Genomic DNA, 8,743 nt, shown 5'->3' on the forward strand with positions numbered 1-8,743 from the left:
GTGCAGCATCGGCGTTGCCGTTTTTTTCCACACAGACAGCCACAGGGAGCTGCTTTGCTACGTTACAGAGCAGCAGCGGCAGCGGCAGATTGCAGCTTGGGCCAGGTTGTCATCCTTATCACGCCAGTTGTAGATTGTGAGGGATGAGACTGAACCTATTGTTCCTGTTGTCATTCTCCTGTCATTGTCTTCTCCCAAGCTGAACGTTAGCCAAGTGCATGGAGGCTACTCTTCCTTCATCATTCCTTTCCCATCCCACTCCACTGTCTTTCAAACTGCTGTCTACTTGATCCCTTCGTGCAGCATCCCCCTGTGAAGCTTCTGCATATTATTTAAATATACATTAGATGAATCATGAACATTAATCTAGACAGAAAAAAATTATAAATGTTAGCACATACACGTATTGTTATTGGACAGACTTTTTTCTTTCTTTTAACAGTAGAGGCTAATCTCGACTTCCGTTGCCCTACTGATGATAATCAATCTCTTATCAAATAGGACATAATTGCTGAGTCTGTTGCTGGAGGAAGGTTAAATATTGATGATTGTCTAAAAAGCCCATCAGCGTGTATTGGCAGGTGGCGCAGAGAGAGAGAGAGAGCGTTGTTTTAGCAGAAAAGCAGTGATGGAGGGAGGCAGGAGAGGAGACGAGAGGAGAGAGAAGAGGTGCCATAGGCAGAGTCCATACCTCCTCGTCAGCCCTGGATCAATATGAGCTGCCCCTTACTGTCTGTCTATCCCTAGGGAGTGTGTGTGTGTGTGTGTGTGAGTGTGTGTGTGTGTGTGTGTGTTGCAGCAGGTGGTGCTTGAGGATGGGGGGTTGGGGGTAAGGGTAGCTTGGTCTGCATGTCACACTGTAAGTGCCATCTCTGTCAAGTCAGGAAGCTGTCAAAACAAACCTCAGTTTTAACCCCTCTGGTCCCATGTAAGATTCATCTTTGATGACTTTTATTTCGATAATTTGATCTTGTTATTCTGAAAAATAGTTGTTTAGGGTTTAGAATAAATATTCAGATCATTATTCAGGTTGACATGTCTTTAATTGACTGTATTTTGCTGCATACGGCTGTTTTGATCTTCATTTTTGTATAGTCTGAATGTTTTCAATGTTGTTTAAAGGAGCACATTTATCCAACCTGTGGTGTCAACTTATGATAATTAGCCCTTGGAGATCATTGCACCAGCTTTTATTGCTATGTTTTATTCATACAATACATTGCTTGAAAAGTAGATGCCCCCATTAATGGCAAAACCCCAATAACAGTGAAATTGTGACTAGGTCCCGTATAATTTAACACCTAGGATTCCTTCCATTTATATTTAAATGAGTCTCTGTTGGCATTCGTCTCTCTTTGTGCGAAGGCTTGTTGTCATTTCACAAAGATGCCCCACAGTGCTCTTGGGCACTAAGCATAGATTTCCACCATCAGTGTATGTATTTTCGATTGCAAGATAAATTGAGAGAAAGTAGTGTGTGTGTTTATATACTTGTGTTTGTGTCCTGTTTTTATTAAGGGAGCCTCCCTTAAAGGAAGGTACTGCTGTGCCAGACTGGTGTTCACAGTCCCCCCTCCGTCTCTGCTATTTGGGCCACCATACTTCCCGGGGGAGAGAGAGAGACAAAGAGAGATGTGCATGAATAAGTAACTTTCACTTCACCTTGGGAGGATGCTTGGTCTGAACCTTCTTTTGTTGTTTAGCCAAACAAGGAGCACAACAAAGCGAGCAGTTGATAAAACCCCACCCAATTGTTATCCCTCTAATTAGCGTTAGCACCACCGCGCTGCCACATGTTTTAAAATGGGGCAAAAAGTAGAGGGCCGCTGACATTGTGACGCTCGTTGAAAATGCTGCGCTGGATTAGTGACAGCAACAGGTGTAGCCTCCCTGCTGATTGCAGCTGCTTTGTGACACAACCAATCGCAATGATTGATTAGGTCGTTGGGTGCTCGCCGGGAAGGCTGATTGGCATGTTAATGGCAGCCGGGTGGAAGAAACTAGCCAAGTCAGGTCAACGGTTCGTGACAGTTAGCTGACGGTCTAAATTGTTGCCCTGGGTGTTTTGCCTGAGTGTGTCCATGCAATGGTTTCATTTGCCTCTCCTCTTTTTTTTCGGTGTTCTAAAAGCTCAACTGGAAACAAAAACGTCGGCACTGACCAAGAGCCATTGTGGCCATAACTCTCAAAGCCTAACTTCTTCTTCATGTCTTCTACTAGGGATGTTGACTTTGAATACAGCCTAGACGTCACAAACTTCTTGCCTCACAGGTGTATGGAGATGGGGGGCAAAATATTTACCGACTTACAGAGCGGTCAATTAGATGGTTAAATGATCCGTCTGAAAGGAAGATGAATGCACGGGACAATGTTGAAGTCAAATAAATAAATAAAATCCATCAGCTGCTGCTGTCTCTCGCAGGAGGGTAATTGCATTAGCCTCGGAGTTTCCTCTTCAGCCTAAGGGCTGTGTGAATCCTGCCTTGTAAAATAATAAATCAAAGCGGAGTGAGTTTGTCAGGTGTTTTTTTTTCGTCCCCTGTTATCCACAGGTTTGGGCCACAGCGGTTTGTGGCGCCGCGGTAGGGTCCTGAGCTACCCCTGAGCACCTGAGCATGACAGGAGCAGCTGCTTCTCTTCCCTCTTTTTCTCTCTCTCCCTCTCTTTCTCTCTCTCTCTCTCTTTCTTTCTCTCTCTCTCCTCCCTCGGATCGTCGTCTTTTGTTTGTCCTTGACAGCTAAGTAACTGCCGAGGACTTCCTCTTGTCCAGTCAAGTGCAGTAACCACGGTAACTGCTGTGTGAAGTTCACTCTGGTGGGGCTCCATGACAGACATTTGTTTATTCCTCTTTATGTAGGCTAACCATCTTCTTGGGAGTTTAAAAGAAAACGCTCTCGTTACCCGATTAAACTGTGATGGCTGATGTTATCTCATCCACAGGATTAAGGCGAATGTTTATAAAAAGCCGTACAGTGACCCATGTCACGCATTAGCATCGTCTTGTATGGGCATTCATGGCCCCAGTGTTAGTCATAATCCCCAAGCCTACGTATCAATCCATTATAGTTTTTAGACTTCCTTCCTTGTGGGTTTTGAATGCACCCTGTTCCTGTCTTTCTTCAGAAAAGAAAGAGTGCAATGAAGTCTCCATTTTTTATGGTGGTTTGCTCATAATTAGGAGATAAAAAGTGTATTTTATCACTAGAAACTAGTCATTCAGAGTCTCTTTGATGTGTGCTAATTCAATATGTATGTTACCTGGGGCAACATTGCAGGAGATTGGCTTGTGATAAACTACACTCCTTGAATGCTCATACAGGGGAATGGTGGCTCATTGAACGCTAACAAGAAAGATATTTACTTTCAGCTCCATAGCTGGTCTTAAAGAAAAAGGAAAGAGGCCTGTAACCCTTATATAAATGGGGTTAGATTACAAAATGACCCAGTGAGACTATTTTATTGCATCATTTCATCATTCATCAGAACATAACAATGCATTGCACGGAAACCTATGGCAAGAATATGATTTCTGTGCCACTGCTCTATAATTTACATAACTTGGGTAAAAAATCTGATTGATAGTGGAATAATGGTCGTCTCACCCTTTGTAAATGTATTGAATCAGCTTTGCGAAAGCAACTAACGAATCATGTATTATTGATATTATTTTTGTGGTGCATATATCAGGTCCACCAATACTGTGTGTGCAGTGTGAAAAAAAACTTGATGATATAATATGATAATAGAATATACCTGGAACCTTTAAACATATAGAGGATTGCCAGGGTTATGTTCACTTTCTATTTACCGACTGTACTTTAGATATGGGGAGGGCATGGAGAACACCACACGATAGTTCTATAGCAAAGAAAGCAGTGTGCTGCATGTCCTTGGTGATACAAAAAAGTAAGTGCTCTATGTGTGAAATATTCGTATGCTGCTTATAGCAACCACAACATGTGAGGTGTGAATTTCACTCACTCTCACACACACACACTTACACACACACACACACACACACATTAGATCTCAAACACACTTTCTCCTGAACTACAGTCATGAATTGATGATTTTTCCTATGTAGATCAATGGTAGCTCAATTCACTCCATGTCATGTAACAGGAGGAAGTCTATCAGTCACGCCTTCCAGGGACCACAGTACCCCTATCAAGGATCATGCCTTCAAAATACCAGCGCACCTCATGACCTGACTATTCACTTAGTAACAAAACTGCGAAATTAGCCTGAATTGATCTCACTATTCGCTAAATAGTATTTAGATCAAGAAGGAAAACTAATCTTCTGGTGTTGTCCGGATGGCGATAACCCTCATTGATCATTGCAAACAAGCATTAGTGACTATTGATCAGTTCCGGACCGAGTGGCTGATTTGACTACTCTCTCAACTCATACTGTGGAAGCCTTTTCAATAGAGCTTTATGTTATAGATTAGCATAGAGGAAGTCAAGAGCACCAAATAATCCCTTCCTCTTTGCACACAATTAAGTATGGAAAGAGGTGACATTTTCATCTTGCAGCAGATTGGTGTCCATATGACTGGCCATGGGGTACGAGTGTAATTAACCTACTAACTCTCTATGGGATCTCTTTTAGCACGTCCATCCACTCACAAACCCTGTGCTGTCTGCGGCATATCTGGCGAGTAGAAAAGATGGCGGAACGGTAATTAAATGGGAACGAGCTCCGGCGCTGTAATGTATCCCACCTGAGCACATAACATTTCTTTCAGTCACCTTGACATGTCTGTGTGGCAGATATCCCCAGAGGTCAATATCTTCTCTGACCTCTCAAGGAAAGCAAGGCGTGGAACGAACTCCAGTCATATACCAAATTACTCAATACATCTTTGTCTTGCAAAACTATTTAGCGAGTATAAAATAAGTTGGAACGTACCTTTAATAAGGTAAAATAAACTGTCAATTTTACAGCATAGTTACCATTTTGCTGCATCAGTATAGAAGTAATTATCTGGGCCCTATTGTTTATGATGAGCTTTGGCGTCATCCTCTGCATCCTGTCAGTGAACACCTATCTGCTGCCAAGGATGAAGACGGTGCAGGGAGGACGGGGGAAAGCTGACTGTTGATTGTTTATCACTACTGTGTGTCGGCTACTGTGTACACTGTTTGATGATGTGTGGTAGCTAACAGGCTACTGCATGCCTCATGACAGGGAATAGCATGTGGCCCATATGGCAGTTGCCTGTGTTTGTGTGTGTGTGTGTGTGTGTGTGTGTGTGTGTGTGTGTTGTGTGTGTGTGTGTGTGTGTGTGTGTGTGTGTGTGTGAGCGCACTGAGGGGGAGTACAGACACACAGTGGCCAGCAGCCTTAATGAAACAGCCCCTGCAGCTCAGACGCACCTACACTGATTCACTCTGCTGATGACTCAGTGATGACACACACACACACACACACACACACACACATACTGGGGTGGAGATCAGCATGTGGTCTAGGCGCTGCATGTGTACACTGGATCATTGGCTGCAGTGCTTGTAACACCCGTGGCTCATTGGCTTCAGTGTTACATTCACGATTGTGCGTGATGAGTCTGTCTGGTGCTGAGGAGCATTTGTTTACTTTGATTTGGATTTCATCTTGGCTCTCACACGGAGACAGCAATGTCAGTCACAACAGTCACATACACCCATGACTATGACACTGTGAAGGCTATGTGTGACTTCTGTTCCTGTACTAACAGCGTTGCTGCTTTTTGCTTTTTATAGAAACGAAAATAGCTATTCTACTGTTATTTTGTATCATCTGATTCTGTAACTTATACCCTTCTAATGTGTACTCTGTCTGTCTCACTGAGACCTGAACCGTAAGCATCTGAACCCCTTCCCCCCAGATAGCCTCCTTCCTGCTATCCCCCTTTGTCCTCTGTTCTCTCCCCCTCCCCCCACAGGTGAACCCCCTCCCCCTTCCTGCCATTACCTGTAGGGTGTGGTCTCCCCTCCTGCATTCTACCTGACTGACTGGTACAAACATATTCTACAATCAGCTAGGCCATTCTCTGAGCAACAGGCTTAGACGGGGTATCCACGCTGAAATAAACTCCAGAATCCTGACTGCGTCTTCCGGTCCGTTCTTCAAGTTTGCGTGCTCATTTAGATTCTATCACTTTGATAGATGCTTCTAACCAAAAGTAAGGCAGTGAAAGATGAAATGGTTACAGTGGCAGAAAATTGTCTAAGAAGCACAACAGTACTGACTAAATCATGCATCACATCCTTTTTAAATGTACAATAAGAAATTGCAATGTAGGCACCAAGGCAGGGACATTATAGGAAACTGACAAAGACCAGGGGAATCACAGAGGCGACCCAAGATGACTAACTACTGGACCTTTGCACGTTGATGAAGCAGTGGTGTTGGGTAGGTTCGGTGTAATGACTACACAACGCCTGGAGACAGGCTGGTGCAGGGGGAGGAGAGGGCGACTGAAAGGGGTGGCGAGGACGACGGCAGTCTGAATCAGAGCCTGCCACCGAGTGTGAGTGTGATCTGATGTCATTCTCACCTAGCTAGGAGCTACCTCTGCTCACTGACTGTGCTTGCCTGTCGGGGGTCCGCGCAGACTGCCACGGGGAGTGCTGAGGCTCATTAGTGCAGCTGGACTGAGCCTGACGGAGAAGACGGCAGACTTCAGGAGACACCCCTCAGCACTGCTTTTCGATATCCAACAGCCCAGTGTCAACAGTGGAGACCTTCACATTTCAGGGAACAATAATTTCCTATGACCTGAAGTGGGAGACAATCATCGACTCCATCCTCAAAAAAGGCCCAGCAGAAGATGTACTTTCTTTGGCAGCTGAAGAAATATGGTCTGCCACAGGAGCTGTTGGGCCAGTTCGACACCGCAGTCATCAAATCTGTCCTGTGCACATCCATCACAGTCTGGTTCAGAACTGCCACAAAACACGATAGGAACAGACTGCAACAGTGAGGAGAGCAGAAATAAAAAAAATCATTGGATGCTCCTCTGCCCTCCCTCCAAGACATGTACTCCTCAAGAACCAGGAAACAGGCAGGGAAAATCATTACAGATATCTCACACCCTGGACACAACCTTTTCCAACACCTTCCCTTCAGCAGTGCTCCCCTTGTGAATAGTTGACCAGTATCATCTGTCTTGACCCAAAAGTGATGCACATTATTTTTGCTTGCACTACCACACAAACTTGTATCTGTATATTGTTTGTATATTGGTTATTGCCTGTAAATAATGTGTATATTGTCTGTATTGCTTGAGAGTCGCCAATGGCCGGAACCAAATTTCTTGTGTGTGTTTTCGCATACTTGGTCAATAAATCTGATACTGAAATAATGATGCTGCTATCTGCGAGTGGGGCCTGGGAGTAGTGGGGCATCAGTGGTATGGCCTAAATGTAAATGACAGTGTGTTTGTGTTTTGCAGGATGAAAGGAGAGGAAATCGACTTTCATGAGGATTACATGATTGATAGCTTATATGAAGTCATTAGAACTGACCATATGGTATGTATATGGAGGCCCCATTTTGCGTGCATGTTTGGGCTGGTGTTTGAATATGGAACAACTGAAACGAAAGCACTGCTCGTATGGCTGAATATTCATTGAAAATGTTAATTGTTTATTTTATGGAAATGAGCAAATTATGCCAAGTTATATCAAATGCCTAACAAATAAATAAATAAACAAACACCTGTAGCTTTTAGTATGATTGGCACAAAAATGCGTTTTCATATGTCTATTCCATAAAAGGCCATTTAGAAACGTATTGCCAAGGATGTACTGTGCATTGTGCTATACTGTATTATATTAACCTCGGTATCTTTTATTCACCGTAAAGTGATCAGGTAAAAAATCTTTGCTCCACTGGCTGGGTTTCACTTGCTTGAAGTGAATAAAACAATAGGAGGGACATTAGGAACATAATAAAGTGTCTCTTTGGCCTACTTTTCAGATCTAATTCTGGAAAAAGGAACTGGATTCATTGTGTCATCTGCAGACTTCTGAATACATCAATAAAATATTGAAGAGGCTGTTTTCCCGTGGATGTCCATTCATCACCCTATAAATAGGATCCGTTTGTTGGAGTTACTGAAATGGGAGATATGTCCATATGCCAGTAATATTTCCTCCGTGCCAGTGTCATGAAAGGCTAGTCACAGCCTGACGTCTGTAACGTTCTGAAATGTTCACTTCACTCATTCATTACAGGCTATCCTTGAGAATAATGCCAGCACTGAATCAGCCCCTCAAAATGCAGTTCATAGAGCTGCAGAGGGAAAGAGAAGTCACCCTTTTCCAGTTACTGATGGAGATTGAGCCGGTGGAAAACTGTAATTGGCATATGATAGATTTTCGCTTTTTGCTAAAGTCAATTTGCATGTGTCGGCGGCCGGGGAAAGACAGAAAGTTGTCAAAACGCAATTTAGATAATGCCACACCATGTTAACTCCAATCTCCCATTGTACGCCTGATACTCGTCAATCAAACTTTTTGTGAGAAGAGTGGCCGCAGAGATGGCGCCAGATTATGCTTGTAATTTATATCTGGAGCAAAATCAATTTCAAAGACAGTCAGGCCTGACATTGTAATTGCTGCGACATGGCCACTGTTGACGTTAACCTCCATTGATTGGTTTGTTAAGGTATCACAGGAATGTTAACAGACAGTGGCTCGGCCATGGAATGAAAGAGTCAGCCATCCCAAAGACAGGTGTGTGGACCGTCAGA

The 8,743-nt window shown here is 43.7% G+C and overlaps 1 protein-coding gene across 1 annotated transcript in view; it reads left to right on the top strand.

Annotated features, from left to right (window-relative positions):
- LOC105889387 (alpha-amylase-like) overlaps window positions 1-7,513 on the top strand; it is a 30,480-nt gene extending 22,967 nt beyond the window's left edge. The window contains exon 15 of the transcript XR_006152910.1: window positions 7,442-7,513. The gene's annotated coding sequence lies outside the window, so the exon portion shown is untranslated. The remainder of the gene's footprint in view (window positions 1-7,441) is intronic.
- Window positions 7,514-8,743: the final 1,230 nt, after the last annotated feature.

Source organism: Clupea harengus, chromosome 17 (assembly GCF_900700415.2).
Source record: "Clupea harengus chromosome 17, Ch_v2.0.2, whole genome shotgun sequence".
NCBI classification, from domain to species: Eukaryota; Metazoa; Chordata; class Actinopteri; order Clupeiformes; family Clupeidae; genus Clupea; species Clupea harengus.